A 16695-nucleotide genomic window follows, 5' to 3' on the forward strand; every position below is an offset into this window, starting at 1 on the left:
CGAAGTCAGTGCTGCTGGACTTACACCATCCTCCTCCTCCTCCTGGCAGGGGCTAATACGGAGTATCAGAAAAATGGATGTGTGATCTGAGTCAGGAAGGATAAAAATGCATTCACCATAGACATGCTGATGGTCAAAAGAAATGCTCAGGAAAGGGCCAGGGGAGCATCTGAAAAACAAACTTCAGTCTACTCCAGTATTTTCCCTGGCTGCTCTTTTATATACATGGTTCATGTACACTGCGTGTGAATATATTTTGCAATATCATTTCATAGAAAGGTTATGGAAATCAAAATTGGAAGATGTGGGTGTGGCTGCACCCTGACTAGCTATGTAACCTCAATCTTGCCAATTCGTTGTCTTGAGTGTTAGATTCTTCCTATCTAAAAAAAAAAACCTAAGGAGTTGAATTTGACGGCGTCTCATGCCTTTTTTTCTCTTTGCTTTTGGGATATTACTCACTTTCCCTAGCTTGGACTACCACTGCCCCTCTTCTACTGCTAACACTCATTTAGTTTTACTTTCCAAATGGACTGATAAATGCTATGCCTATGAAGCTCCCAGATGGGAGGAGCCAGATGGTGCAGTGACTAGAGAAAAGCAGAGCATGGCTACAAGGTGAACCTGACGTACCAGCTTTGAGTTTGTATCAGTACCAAGTTATCAAATGTTCAAAATACTATAAGTTAGCCACTGTATAGTCGGCACAACCTTATCCACTCACAACATGAATACTGCTCTGAAATTAACTCATTTTCAATTTTAGGCCTTCTATTATGTAGCCAGCTACATGTATCTCTATCAAGGATAACAACAGGAAAACAGGAACAGATTGTGACATGGAAAAATTTTGCTAAAGAAAAGCTCGGAACCCAGGCAAATCATGAGCTGGCATCAAATTGTAGAATGTTCTTTACTGTGCTGTTTCAAAGTTGGGACCACCCTTGTATCCCTTCATCATTTAAACTGCGATTAGTTAACATATCCTCATTTTATTATATCAGGATTTTCTAAATTATGTACAATTTTCATTTTTGTCATTGTGTTTCATGGTGCAACTTTCATAGAAAATGAGGACTAGCTCACATGTATATGCTGGTGTCTCTGCTGAGTTGCTCCATATGTTCAAAACTTGTATTTGATAGCAATTTCAAGACAAGAAAATCTTCCCTGTAAATTGAAGCCAATGTTGACTTTGGACTGACCGAATCAAACCATCATTCCAAGTTAAGAGCCATCATTTTTTGTGTGTTTGGTTGGTTGGTTGGTTTTTTCTTTCTTAATATAATCACATTCACTTATGAAGTTGTCATTATTTTTGAAATTTTGCACTGTTTGTTTCACTTAGATCCATAAAGTTTCTGAATTATCAATATGTGGCATTTATAGCTTTCCTAGGGTACTCAGAAATACAGACACCTGTTTTATTGACTTATAATACAACCTTCAAACAGAACACAGAGGTGGGATGCACTGGCAATTCCAGGACGTGCCACTGCATGCTGGTTAGGGCAGTGAATTGTTACCTTGTTGTGCTTCCAATTCAGATATGTTGCAATATTTAAGAGAGTGGAAAAATACTTCTAATGGTGATATACCTTAAAGCACCTGCTTAGCTCTCAAAGGCTCTTCGGGCAATGCACGGATGCTCTTTCAGCTGAAAATAACGATGTGAAGGTCCTTATTATTTAAGACTTCTAAATAAGCCAGATTTACCAATGTCAAATTACTGTAGAGTCGTTTGACCCCATATTTATTTCTAATTTCCACAAGCTGTTGGTAAGAGCTGCTATAAATCAGGTTGCCATTGATCTTGGCTCCCGTTTGTGCAATTCTAAGATGAACTGCTTATGATCAACAGAAAAAGACTACTGCTCTGAGAGAATGCCTAGGAATGTGTATGGGTATTAATTATTCAGGGCAGAGGAGAGGCAGACACCTGTGTGCATAAGTGAGGTGGAGGAGAGCCCTGATGTGAATCCATACATCAGGAAATCTGAGAGCAGAGAGTAGTGAAATTTGTCCTTAGAAGAAAGATTGGGGAGAAGGATAAGCATGGCTGTAATAGGCAATCACTTAAAACTATTGATTTAATTAAAAGTAACTGCATATCCTTGTGCAAGGCACTTAAATGATCCTCCCAGCCAGACTTCCTATACTTCATGGGATTTTTATTTGAGTTCTCTGTATTCTTAGCTGAAGGGAAGGCTCTTCAACCTCCCACAGGGTTTTGCCATTTCTACATGCAATAAAAATATTTGTGAGTCAGTCATCCCTTTCCGATGTTGGCATCTTCATGTTGTTTTGGTCGAGGGGGTGCAGGGGGAAGCTGCAGGTCTGGAGAACAGTGTAATGATAAGTATTCCTTGAGTCCCTCTAAGACACTCACAGTGCTCTTTGCTTTGAGTCTGTTACTTATATAATCTTCCTACTGTCTCTGTGCAGTATTAAGAGAAAGGGGATTTTTTTTTTTTATGGGACTAGGAGAAAGAAAGCATGGTTTTGATGATGGAGAACAGAGTTAGGAATCAGATTCTGTTTATCATTCTCTGCATAAAGAGCTGCAGGGTAAAGGAGATGCTTGCTCTACCTAAGGTACAGAGTCTCGCACCCGTGTCCATTTGGCAGTTTATAGTTGTATCTTGGTTTAGGTAGGTCTCCTTATCCATAAACTAGAATTTGAGAAATTTGGTTATGATGCAAATTGCCATGAATGAATCATATTTTTCTATCTATTTCTGTTTCATAATTAGAAGTTCATTTTTGTTAGAAAAAATAATCCCTCAAAACTATTTTTGGCAAGGAAAGAATTAGAAGGTGGTTAAGGTCTACGTTTCAGGGTACTGGGAATTAGTTGTTTACTTTCCATAGCAACATTTGTGTCCGTTTAAAAATTCCTACTGTTAGATTCATGGATTTTAGGTACCATCTTTCATCTTGACCCAAATACTTGGAAATTCCCCACATTTTGACATTTTTGCTTTTGAGAAAGTGTTGGCATAAGATGGCTAAGCAAATGGTGGTACCCAAGTGCACACAGTGGAGCTAGGAGTACAAATCCTCCCTGGGCATTGCTTTTGCATCTGTGAAATGGAAGACATCCTAGGTCTCAGTTCATAGTACTGTTGCAAGGTGCTGCTGTTTACCCAGTTAATTCTGCTCACCCTGAGGCCTGTCAGGTAGCTGAGCTCCATAAATAGGACTTATTATTCAGATATTTTGCTCCCCTCTTCTTGTTATCTTAAAAATGAAAGGGCTGCGTTATGGTGACTGTAAGCTTCACTTCACAACAGACATTTGCTATGTTGATGAGTCTACTATGCATGTTAGATCTGCTGGCTGTAGACTCTTAGCCCCCTTGTGGATTCAGCCATCCAGTGCCCTGTATTCCCTTGTGTGAGTGTCCACAAATTTCAAAGAGCTTTGCAAAATAGAAATGACAGCACCAGAATTTATCAATGCTGTGGTTAAAAATGTTACACATAAAGCTGAGTGATTTTCACATTAAGTTGTTCCAGTAGTTATTAAAGTTCAAATCTACAACCAAGAGCATAGAATGGTGGTGATAGAGTTATCAGTCTCCCGTTCTTCACCTTGATTACGCGGACAGCACAAAGAAACCCACTCCATGTGTATAACTTGTTCTTGGTGACCCCATTCGGCAACTTTTCTTCTACCCAGATGTCTTTTTAAATCTTGTTTCTATGTACTTTCCAGAGTGGTCATCATCCCCACATTTCAAGCTACCCTCTATCATTTATTTGTGCTAACTTGCCAATGACTGATACCAGATTATCAATAATGTGCTCTCAATAATAGATCAAGGTCAATCTTAGAACACACCTGGTAGCATATTTTCTTAAGATCTTATTCAACTTCAGATAGCATTCGAATATCCATTGTGATGCAAGTTATTAATAGGATCCAGGTGTTCTTTGTTTGTGTGTTAAACTTTCTAGCTCTATTGTTTAGTGAAACACTAACAAACCAACAGCCCAATGAACAGCAATCAGCCATCCCGAAACCATCCAGCATACCATTTGCATTCTTTTATACAGTAGGTAGATGGAGGTAGAGAGAGCGTGATAAGGCACATTTCTGTTGGAGTTTCCTATTCTCGTGCCATGCGTATGATTACCTCCTGGTAAGCAAATTGGTTCTACATGCTTAAATACTTTCCAAGTACCACTTTTCCCTTATGCCAGCTTCCATTTCTGTGTCTTAATCGTCTCTCCTGTGCACTGTAGGGTCTCACATTTTCCCTTTTTTCCTCCAACTTCATTATCCGAAACAGACGTCAGTGTATTTACTTTTGTGTTGCATTTTCTTTTCAGAGGTTTGTTTCACTTCTTATTTTTTTTTTTTTAGTTGCAAATATCTCATAACCTATATTATCCCAAGTCATCCAATGTTCAGGTATCTTGCTCAATAACCAATATCCAAAATTCCACAGAAAAGCTTGGAATTCTAGTACGTTGTCGAATTATCTAACCATTCCTAAGCTGAGTTAATTCAGTAGTACTAGAGAAAAGAAGAGCTTTGCATGCTCTTTCTTAATTATTAAATGAGTTAAAGTAATAAGTGACTTAATTATTTGAATTAATTTTCATCACTGTATCCTAATATGTAACATCACATCCCTGTAATTTGTGAGGCTCTCATCTAATCAATTCAATTCATAAACATTTAGATTCAGAGGATAGGTTGAAATTTTTATATTATCTGAAGGAATAGAGGGTAAGGAGTGCTAAGTTCCATGGGACTTAAGAAACGGTATAACATATTCTAAACCAATTGGAGCAATTAATAGTAAGATGAAGGTGGTGTGATGCTATTCTCCTGTTTCACGTGGAATTCCTTTCATATACTGTCACCTGTATTGTCCTTGTCTACTCTTCCACCTGCCCTTTTTTTTTTTTTTGCAGTTTTTGGCCAGGGCTGGGTTTGAACCTGCCACCTCCAGTATATGGGGCCAGCGCCCTACTCCTTTGAGCCACAGGCGCCACCCCACCTGCCCTTTCATTACTGATGTGATCTCTGCCTGTGTTCATACTCCAGCTCACTTAAATCTCTATAAGAAGCTTTTAACAATTATTCTAGTTCACAGTAGACTGCCTCTTATAATTTTTCTGGCATTCATAGTCATATAACTCAGCAAAATAAAGCCTTGTCTTGACCCTTCATTAGATAACATCTTCTATATCTTTCTAAGCCTCTCAAGTCCCCAACAAAATTATATATGTGGACTAAATCTACTTTATACATTTTTTCCCAGTGCTAGTATGTAGTGATTCACACTGATGCATACTTGTTACTTCAACCATATAATCCCCGATGATGGATCCTAAGAATATGACTGACGGAAATTATATTAACATATTTTTTTAATCTGTCCTTATACTGTTTTATATATCCTCAATGCCCAGATTAAGTTGCTTGTTGATGAATTATTTCCCTATCCTTCACACAGAAATATGCACAAACAAGTAGATATTTTCTCTAAAGAAGCCACGAGCTACCTATCTTAACTATTTTGTGTTGCTATAAAGGAACACCCGGTCCAGGTAATGTACTTTTTTAAAAAAGAGGTCTATTTGGATCACAATTCTGATGTCTGGAAAAGTTCAACATTGGGGGTCTGCTTCTGGTAAGAGCCACAGGCTCCTTCCACTCATGGCAGAAGGTAAAGGGAGCAGGTGTGTGCAGAGACCTCATGGTGAGGGAGGAAGCAAGAGGTGGGGAGAGGTGCCTGGCTCTTTCCAACAATCAGCTCTCATGCAAACTAATGGAGTGAGAACTCACTCCCTCTGGGATGGCATGAAGCCATTCTGAGGGATCTGTTCCCTTGACCCAAATACCTGCTGTTAGACCCCACCTCCAAAAATGGGGATCAAATTTCAAAATTTGAGGTGAAAAACACTCAAACTATTAAGCCACGTGTCAAGGAATCATTTTAAATGTTCCTTTTAACTTCCCTGTTCTGATCTCATCAAGTAAGTTCACATAGATATTTCTCTGAAACAAACCCATCAAAGACTTAAATCCAGACTTACCTAAACAAATAGGACAGGTCCTCATATCTACCAAATGCTCTCAATATTATCAATTTAAAAAATCTGATCTGGGTTTGAGATCTTTATTCATTTTTGGGAAAAACCTCAAATTGGTATTTTGGGATGAGACCAAATCAAAAACCTCACCTTTAAGTAACAAATATTTCTGAGCGTATACTCCTGCTACTTTAGCCCTACAATTTCCTGTTTTCAAAATTTTCAGGATACCATGTAAGCAAGTTATTTCTGAAATGACAGAGACTTTTCTTCTTTGCTTCAAAAACTTTAGGTGTTCATTGTTGCTTGGATGATGTAACAAAAGACTAAAACACCAGCCATGTCTGGGATGGCTACATAATCTATCACTAAATGAGAACAGTGGATGGGGAACCATTATGATGGTGCTAGGGCAGCAGTCATGGACAGACCATCCAGGTCTAGATACATGGCCAGATACTAAATACAGGTCTAAATACATAGTCACCCTATACATCTGTATCAGTTTCGTGTGGCCACTTTGACAAATTATCATAAACCTAGTGGCTTGAAATAACATAAATTTGTTCTCCCACAGTTCCAAAAGGCAGAAGTCCTAAATCAGTATCACTGGGATAAAATGTATGTGTTGACTGGGCTGTGTTCTCCTGGGTCTCCAGGGGAGGGTCCCTTTCTTGCCTCTTCCAGTGTAGGGTGGCTGCTGGTGTTCCTTGGCAGGTAGCTGGATCATTCTACTCTCTGCCTCTGTGGTTACCTTGCCTCCTTGTCTTCTGTCTTTATGATATGACCACACTCTGCCTCCCTCTTAAATGAACATTTGGCATTAAAAGCTACCCAGATAATACAGGATAATATCTCCACCTCCATCTGAACCGAATCTGCAAAGACTCCTTTTCCTTATATAAGGTGATATTTATAAATTCCTGGGATTAAGACCTGATATCTTTAGAAGCCACTGCACTATCTCTGCCCAGGTTTGGTGTGCCTAAATGTACCCCTGAAGGAGTCACAAACTGTGTCAGGAAACATGTGGGATTCAGTGACCCTTGAGTGATATGGACCCTGTTGTTGAAAAAACAGAAACCAGTTGACCTTGAGATCGTACCCTTGGTGAATAAGTGGAATTTGAAAAAATATGGAGGGAGGTTTTGCTGACAGGTACAGCATGAACAAAGATTTAGAGGAGGGGCTGAGCAAGGAAGAGGAGATCACCTTGCCTTAAAAACAGAGTTTATACTAAGAGCAGTGGGGATAAGTGTGAGAGTTAGGCTGGCATCAGAATGTTGGTCTTTCCTTTGGTCAAGATCTCCCGTTTTTCTTACTTCATTTATTCTAAAACTCTGCCTCTCTCATTCATCTCTCAGTCAATGCATCTTCTTTAAATCTCCATGATCCATCATTTCTTTTCCTCCTCAATAATTTTTACAACTCTGCTTTTGTGTCCTTTCTAAATCTGTCTTTTCCTATTATGCGAGGGGATTTCTACGCCTCTGTATGACTGTCCTTGTTATCCTGCTTTGCAGATCTTTCGTTTTAGACTGGGAGTTTGTTGAAAGGATGGGCTGTGACATGTGTACACTTGTGTCTCTAGCATTCAAGGAGCCCCTGGAGTAATTTTTAAAAGGTACACAATTAATGTTTTTTGAATGAATAGATAGATTTATACCAATGATCCCAAGACCCCACTGAAGGTCTTTATTGGTGGTGATAATATTTATGAATTATTATCAGATAGTGGGCCCTTTCCTTCTCCTCTTCCCATTAGCTCTCTTTTCTATCAAAAATGGGTATGGAACAACCAGGCACCATCTGGCTCCATGATAATCTTACCCTTTCATCTACTTAGGAGAAAATACTGAAATCACCACTATTAGAAGATTATATGCAGTATATTTTTTTCTAAAGATATTCAGAGATGATATAAATCATGTTTCTCTGTCAATTTTAAGTATGGTTGATCTACTTCCTTATTCATTTTAACTCATTTTTTATAATCCACCCATTTGCTCTTGTTTTGCCTTAAGGCAGTTGGGAAATAAGCAATTGGCTACTTGTCCTTGATGGACCATGAATGATATTGGTTTCTGGTTGTTGCAATTAAAGGTGACTTAAGTAGAAGAAATTAGATGTTGCCCGTTAATAAGCAAGGTGAAGTTCATTCACTGCGTTGCCTCCATTGAGCTCCTAGCTTCAACCCCAGCAACTTCTATTAAAGCAGGGGATTAACTATTAGCACAGCACAATGGAAGGAACCAGAGGAACAGCTCCTTGGGTCCCAACAACAAATTACTTCTGAATCAAACCTCTGATTAATAGCTCCAGAGTAGCCTCTCTGCTTTGCATAATTAAGTTTCATGAAGTGTTACGATTAACAGCCTTGCCATCACCCAGGTAGAAACAGCCACCATTTATTTGGCCAGCCGACTCAGAAAGTGCTGGGTGGTGAATGAGGAGCATTTATTGAGGGGATTAGGTGCATTTGGGTCATAAATTGAATAAGGCTATAATTACTTTCCAATAAAAAGCTATACACATGATGATCCCATGATATTACCCCAAGTCCCCTTTCAGACTTTTTTTTTCTGCCGATGTGGTTCTAACAACTCCCCTCCCTAGTTAAATAATGGCCATGGTATTGAGAAACTTGTAGACATGCTTGGATGTTGATAGTTTCCCCTTGCTAATATTTTATGGCCTCTCCTAACCTCTAGTGCATAGCCTGTTTTATAACAATTATAATGGCTGCGTTTGTTAGCACACAAGTTATCAGGAACACCATGCAGATGCCAGGCTGGCTTCAGATCCTTGGAATTACCTGGGAAGAAAGTCAAGACAACATTAGAACTACTGGATACAACAAAGTGCTGATATTTGCAGCTGATGAGCAGGGCAGAAATTAACCTTTCATTAATGACAAGGGATTAAAACAGGACCAAAAAGGGTTCTTTTTAGAGTTTCCCCCCCCCCTCCAGAATGACATTTCTCTACCACAATTACTCCTCTGACCAGTATCATTTAGCTATTTAGGCAGATGGACCAAGAATAGCCACAGTAGGGATGATACCCTCTGTTTCAGTTTTCCTTGGATCAATAGATTTAAATCAGTGACTAATAGCAACTACTTTCATGGAGTTTTCTACATGTCAGGTACGTATTTATGTTCTTGGATAAATTAATAATGTGCTTCAAACATTTGATGACTTTTATCTTTTTCTGTCTTTCTTACTCTCTTATGCCTTTTACTATCCCTCTCATCCTCTTGTCTGCTCCTTTCCTCCCTTCTCCCTTCTTTAGCTCTCCTTCCCTATTTTTCTTTTTGGCTATCTTTGCATTGTCTCTGAGTTTGGGTCAAGAGAACAAGAGAGCAGTGTAGCAATGTGAAGGTTGAGAACAGAAGCCATGTCATGGAGTGTGACTTTGAGCAATCTGATTAATAAAATTGAGAGCCATGTTATCTATTAAAAAAAGAAGAAGAAAGGAAGAGAGAGAGAAAGAGAAGGGGTAGGCGGGAATTATAAAACCTGTTCTACTCACAGTAAAGTGTCATGAAAATCAATGGAGGCATTGCCTATCAAAATCCTCTGTAAACTGTATCGAACTCTATAAATCCCACTTGTTTTTACTGACCTCCTAATGAATATTTTCAGGAATTTTATTGCGATTTAGAGCCAGGCATATTAAAAAAGAGAGAGAGAGAGTGAGAGAGAGATCACGCTCCAGACAAATTAGGTGCCTCGTTGTACGCTTACCAGGAGGAGAATGCTGCCATTCCAGGCTAAAAACCCATTTGTCTTGCAAATTTCTATAATGAACAGATTTTGGAATAAATACTATGTAATCTGTGATGACAGTTCTCTCATTTCTTTTTTATTAGTTCAATCTTCTCAGCATCTGAACCACATAGCTACAGAACCTCCATAATCATTAAGGCAGCTGCGTCGTTTGCATTTTTTTCTCCTTTCCTTGGCACATGACAGAGTCCCCAACCAGTCTCTTGTTACAAGGCCCATGTTCTAGTAGCTAATGCACCTGTGTAAGAATGCCAGCACAGAAACGAAAACAAATAGCAGGCTGCATGGCCTTTGCAACAATGCACAATTTCCACAACTGACCTTACCTTGGTATATTTAAAACTTAGATTTTACTTGGATGGAGCTGGTGGGAAAGTTGCATTCCCTTAAACATCTTGTTGCTTAAAATAGATCATTTCACTGGAACATAATGTGGTTGGGGTAAACTCTAACTCTCTTCTTTTTCTATCCTCTCTCCCTTCATCTTTCCCTAGGTAAGTGATATTTGATTATTGTTTTGAGCTGCTTCAGGAGAGAGCTCAGAAGCCTGCCTAATTCTCAGTTCCATTGGAAGGAAGTCCTTGGCCCGTTACTACTCATTCCGCCCAAGTGGTTCCATTTCGTCTTTTGTCTCCTGCAGCATGGCGGGTACATGAAGGTAGGCCGTGCTAATGGGTTTGCATCTGTTCATGGTAAAAGGAATGTGAGTGTTGGATCAGTGTCAATGATACAATTAGGAGAAATTACCAGGAACTGAATGCCAAAGACAATTATTTTACCTCTGCACGTCAACTCGTTTTAAGTGTTCTCATGAATCTTGTGATCATCTATTTATTTAAAGTGAACTTCATAAGACATCTAAGTGAGTTATAATAATTTCATTTCTACTAATGATAGCACAAATGATTTCTGCCTTTTTTGTTAAAAAAAGAAAAAAACAATCATAAGATATTTATATACCAGTTGGGTTCAGGGTTGGATCAGAAAAAAATTAATCATTACTTTATTCCCAAATTATAGAGTTTAGCATGCTGACACATGTACTTGGACTAGTGCATAAAACAGAAAAATAAAGGCACAGAGGGAAAAATGGATCTATGATGTAATTCTGAGGCCTGAACCATACGTTTTCTTTGCATGTGTAGCTTAGGGCCTATTGAGACACTGTTTCATAAATATCACAGCAGAACTTTAGCATGAGCGTCTTTCATGGAATTGTCTAGTAGGCTACCAGAACCCTCAGCCTCACCCTATAGCACCTTGAGGGGTCTTTTAATTCAGGTGGTCATGAAGCCCCCCCAGACACGGGCTAGCTGACAATGGCTGAATCTGTGCCAGGAGCAAACCTGGATGGCATACTACAGTGACTGGGGGCCTCAGTCTACACGAAAACAAACAGGACTATAGTGGATTTTGAGTATTTCTACTAGAAATACTCTTCCTCTGCCAAGTTGATGGAATCATGCCCAGATGTGGCTACAGAAATTCCTCACTCTGATTCAGGCAGAGGATGTGTTCTTTTTTCATCATCCTAGTTCAGCGTCGTCCGTGACCACCTGGTTACTGTTCCATGGCAATCTGTCTGTGCTATGCCATTTATTAGGTTAAGTCCATGGAGCATCTCTGTTCATTTGTTAAAGGATACATTTCAGAAAAGGTAAAATCGTGATTCTCAAGCAGACAGAAAATGGATGATCATTAAACATTTTATTTCACTCATTAGCAAGGACATAAGTCGGAGCATATATAGGTTTCAAAATGTAAGGAGTACAGGTATATGTGGGGTAGCAGGGACTGACAGCAGTTTGTAAGTGGAAGTAAAACTAGCTTTTTCCTTGAGAGTGAGGGAATTTGACTGAACAAACCTACAACAGACAGAATTTATTGGCGTGCTTATGGACAAGAACTATTTTGCTTTGCTCTCAATTATCTAATTTACGGAGTTGTAAGATAGCTCAAAGGCAGTGGAAGTCTAGAATGAAATGACCCAGTAAGGTGTGCTCTAAACAATGCATTCTTTTCCACTGAAGATGTCCAGTAATATTCTTTTGCTCATTTCTAATTTCTTTACACACTTAAGGGTATAGATTTTTAAGTACAAAGTCATCATCTAGCATATTTTTTAATCCCAGCTGTCTTCCTATTTATTAAAGTTGAGATCTGTACAATGTCTGGAACTCCAGCCTTCCTCTGCTGTTGTGTGCATGCCTACCTCAGCCTTGTGCCTTCTCTAGAATGCCTGATTTCATCATTGCTATCAGTGAAGAAATTGTTAGCCTTTGATTGGAAATGATGATTTAGGAAATACTCGTTCAACAAATGAAGAACGCTTTAAAGCTATGCATTAACTAAGTATTCTCTATTCTTTGCTTATTTACTGCATGACCTTATGAAAATATTCCTCCACTGGAAAACATTGGATTTGAAACTTGCCTGTTTGCAAAACCTTTGCTCTTGAAGCATATTTTGTCCATATTAATCCCTTATCCTGTTTGGCATGGTGTCCTGTAGACTTCACATCTGGTTCACGCCAATGGAATTGTGATGTGACCAAAGTACGTTATATTAGGTGGTTGATGATATAACCTTGAATGTGTATTGAGATGTCTCACTCATCAACACGGGGCCGCGTCCCCAAACAAGTCAGGACTGGAGGGAAAATAGGTCGTCCAAACTGGCCTGGAGGAGAAAGCAGGCACTGCCCCGCCGTGGTGAAATTTCTCCTTGGCACGGCATTGTGGCTTCAGCCCCCGATTTCAGGCATTGGGGAGCCCATTGGTCTGCCTTCATCTATGGGTGTGATTGCCTCCCAGCAGCTGTGTTAGAGCTATTTCTGTGTGTGCAATTTGCCTCTGCAGAACTCCGCTTCACGCTGTTGTTACTGATGAAAATCCCTCCCGGTGGTCTAAAGCTATGGTAGCACACGGACCCACAGTGATGACTTTTTCAGGGAGGAGGTGCTTCTCTCCACCCCATCCCTGAAAATCATATCATTTGCACTGTTAGCAGCTCTCACTGAGATTTTCCTAACTTCTCTCACACAGAAAATCCAGCTGTGCTACTAAAAGGAGTTGGAATATGAAAGACCTGTTCCAATATTTTCTTCCTCATAAACCATCTGGATTTTTTCTTTCTTAGTGAGATTTCTTTTTCTATAGGGTGTAAGGGAACGCTCTCAACGAGAGCTGACTCTTCAGCTAAGACCTCTCGTTAACTTTCACAAGCCCTCCTGGGCACCTGTGTGCTACTACGCAAGTTTCTCTTACGAATCAGATCTTAAGGTTGCTGTTACATAATAGATCTCAGCCTTGAACTTTCTTCTTGGGGGTAATTTGGAACCAGACAGTGCAGCTGACTTGACCAAGATGGTAAAGGTGATTGTTAGTGGGACTGAGTCCAGAATTCAGATGTATTTACTGTTTGTAATTGTTCAATTCTCTGCAACCCATGCAGGGCTGAGACAGGAAGGATCCATTTGGTGGTTTGTTGTCTGTTAGTCAGTTGCTACTCTCTAAGAATTACCTATCAGACATATACTCAGGGTGAGTACCCATCCATCTGAAATCTATTCATTTTCCTAAGGGCTCAAGGAAATCTGAAGTAAATCCCAACTTTCTGGTTTTGTTTGTTTGTTTGTTTATTATTCATTTATTTATTTTTGAGATAGAGTCTCACACTGTCACCCTTGGTAGAGTGCTGTGGCGTCGTAGCTCACAGCAACCTCAAACTCTTGGGCTCTAGCAATCCTCTTGCTTTAGCCTCCTGAGTAGCTCGGACTACAGGTCCCCACCACAACACCTCACTAGTTTTTCTATTTTTGGTAGAAATAGGGTCTCGCTTCCTCAAGCTGGTCTTGAACTCCTGAGCTCAAGGGATCCGCCTGCCTTGGCCTCCCAGACTGCTGGGATTATAGGTGTGAGCCACTGCGCGTGGGCAACTTTCTGGTTTTAAATTCTGGAAAAAAACATGTGTTTTGTAAATACACAAAAATGTGATCCCAGATGCTACCTTCTTCCTCTCCGCTCGCATACCCTCCTCCTTAGGTTAAAGAGGGTGTGTGTATTAACCTGGATGGAAGTGGAAGACATTATTCTTAGTAAAGCATCACAAGAATGGAGAAGCATGAATCCTATGTACTCAATCTTGATATGAGGACAATTAATGACAATTAAGTTTATGGGGGGGGAAGCAGAAAGAGGGATGGAGGGAGGAGGGTGGGGCCTTAGTGTGTGTCACACTTTATGGGGGCAAGACATGATTGCAAGAGGGACTTTACCTAACAATTGCAATCAGTGTAACTGGCTTATTGTACCCTCAATGAATCCCCAACAATAAAAAAAAAAAAAAAAAAAAAAAAAAAAAAAAAAGCTTTAAGAACTTGAAAAAAAAAAAAAAAAAAAAAGAAAAAAAAGAGGGTGTGTGTCTCCAGCATGATGGGGAGGAAAATGGAGGGGGATGGTAGGGAGAGCATAGGATGCGGCGTCTGTCCTTTGCATGGGTTTGGTCAAGCTCAGTCCATACTGTATCTTTCCTTCCTTGTCCACAAATACTACCCAGATCTAAAAACAACTGGATTTCATGGCAGATTTCTGGACTGAGGTGCACGATGATCTGGCGAACCCTGGCTTACTAAGTTGAGTTTATCTGGTTCTCAGATTTCTTTGGGGAGCAAATAGTCATGAGGTTATGTCTCTGAATGAGACCAGCCCCTGTTAGCCCCTCCTTCTTTTGCCTTCTGCCCTTTCAGTATCATACCTCTTCCTTGGCCCACAGTCCACAGCAGAGCATCCGCATATGCAAATTTTAGTTGCAGATTGATTTCCAGAATCATGAGAAGCCACAAGCGGTATGCCAGGTGGCGGGGAGTGAGATTTAGCTTCCTTATATAACTCTCTGCAGCTTATTCACCGAATGTCACTTTTCCTCGAGTCCACATATTATATCTCATTCTAGCAGATGCAATACGGTGGAAATATAAGGGATTTTGGAATGCAGTTTATTAAGACGTGTTTTGGAGCTCGTTGGAGGGGCACTGGCTGGAAACGTTAGTCACAGTAAACACCAATGTGCTGAGGCCCTTCCTATTCTCCCCTGCCTCGGGGAACAGGAGCACATTACGGGGCTGATATCACTCAACTTCAGGTTATTATTATCAGTATTATTTCCCTTCTGGAATATGTGCCAAAGTGTATATTTTTATTTAGTGTGAAAACAACAAAATAATAGTGAAGGGATCACAGGACAGTCACTGCATGTACGTGGGGTGGAAAGAATTGCCCTGGAGGGAAGGAAGGGAAAGTTTTAAACCCCTAGGAGATTTTCTGGGTGTTGGAAGGAAACTGAGAAGGCACGGTGAAAAAAGCAATATTGCATCTCTATTGCAATGACCATTTCCAGGAGCTGGAAAAGGCATTATTCGTCTTGCAGAAAAGAGCTCTCTTTTTTTTCCCCCCTCCTTTTTGATTTAGACTTCTGTGAGCCAAAGTGTTCTGGTGTTTTAATGGTCTGTTTTAAAGATGGAAAGGGCCCTTACGTGTCAGAACACAAACCTGTCCCAGCCAGCACGGGGCTTTGTTTGATTATGAGGCTTGTTTGGGATAGATGATATTTTTATAGCTTCTGCTTTGCTTCACCGATGGCCATATTGATACAGCTCTCCAGGATGGGCCTAATAAATAGTTTGTAAAACTGTAAGGCCATTCTCTTGGGTAATCTACCACTGTGCCTTCACAGACTGCAGAATCGCACGTCCACGGCGAGCTGGTTCCTCACATGCAGGCCGACCACAGGCTATGGAATGGGAGATATTGGGTGTGTGTGTGTGTGTGCGCGTGCACACCTTTAAAAGCAGCACCTGGACTTTCCCGTGAACATTTTACAATAGCAGTGAAGATAAAATTCTAAGCCTCGGTATCTCATTAATGCTGCTCTATGTACGCTCAGATGTCGCAGCCATGCCGAGGGCTGGAGCTCAGAAGCAGGTATAGAACCCTCCCCATACGCAGTGGATTAAACCTCTGTGATCTCCCCTTTGGCCAGAAAATCTAGAAGAAATTGGGAGAAGGTGGGCAAATGGGAAATAGGCTGCTAGCACCTCAGGGCGCGGGTGGAAGCGGTGAGGGGAGGTGCGGAGCACAGCCAGGGATTACAGCAGTTAGACTTGCAATGCCCTTCACATGCCTTTCAGGGGGGACACAGAATGGAGAAGGATAGGTCCTGCACCCCTCAGGGATGCCCACCAGCGGCACCCTGACCTCTGGAGGACAAGGTGGTGACAGAGATCTCCATGTCTGTGTGCCAAGGCAGATCGGGGCACTCTGGGGGCCTCGCCTAATACACGCAGCTCACCGCTCACGTGACTGAGCCCCTGTGCCAACATCATCTCATGTAACCCTCAACAGCCCTGTGGAGCAGATATTGTTTTCATGATTTTAGAGATGAGGAAATGACCTCAGGCTTATAAAGCAAACAAAAACAAAACCCATGAACACTTTGCCTCTTGGTGTTTCAGCTAGTAAGTGGCAGAGGCAGAATTTGAACCCAGGTTTTTGTCTGACTATACAGCTTTGCACATTGAGCTGTGTGTGGTACAAGAAATGTTGGTGTTACAGACAAGCTAAGTAGGCAGCTATTTATGAAACACCCTTGCTCAGAAATCACCATGGCTGAAAATACGCACCTTAGTATCTCAGCTGAAGTCTGAGAACTTATCTTGAGTTTGAGTAGTTGGAACTTAAGACAATTCAAATGAGAACAGCAGAAGCTGCTATTTCTTCCTGAGACTCCATTCCTCTGGCTTCACAGGGCTTAAAGTACTCAGAATAGGATTCCGGACAAGCCATTCTCTGGCTCTA

At 40.6% G+C, this 16695-nt stretch overlaps 1 protein-coding gene across 4 annotated transcripts in view; it reads left to right on the forward strand.

The window, feature by feature from the left end:
• Positions 1-16695, forward strand: part of OPCML (opioid binding protein/cell adhesion molecule like) — a 1112106-nt gene that overhangs the window by 215477 nt on the left and 879934 nt on the right. Inside the window, exon 1 of one of the 4 annotated variants that reach the window (XM_053594863.1) lies at positions 10424-10499. The exons of the other annotated variants lie outside the window; for them this stretch is intronic. The gene's annotated coding sequence lies outside the window, so the exon portion shown is untranslated. Of the gene's footprint in view, positions 1-10423; positions 10500-16695 lie in introns of those variants that run through there. 4 annotated transcript variants of the gene reach the window in all.

The sequence above is a fragment of the Nycticebus coucang genome, chromosome 6 (assembly GCF_027406575.1).
Source record: "Nycticebus coucang isolate mNycCou1 chromosome 6, mNycCou1.pri, whole genome shotgun sequence".
Taxonomy (NCBI): domain Eukaryota; kingdom Metazoa; phylum Chordata; class Mammalia; order Primates; family Lorisidae; genus Nycticebus; species Nycticebus coucang.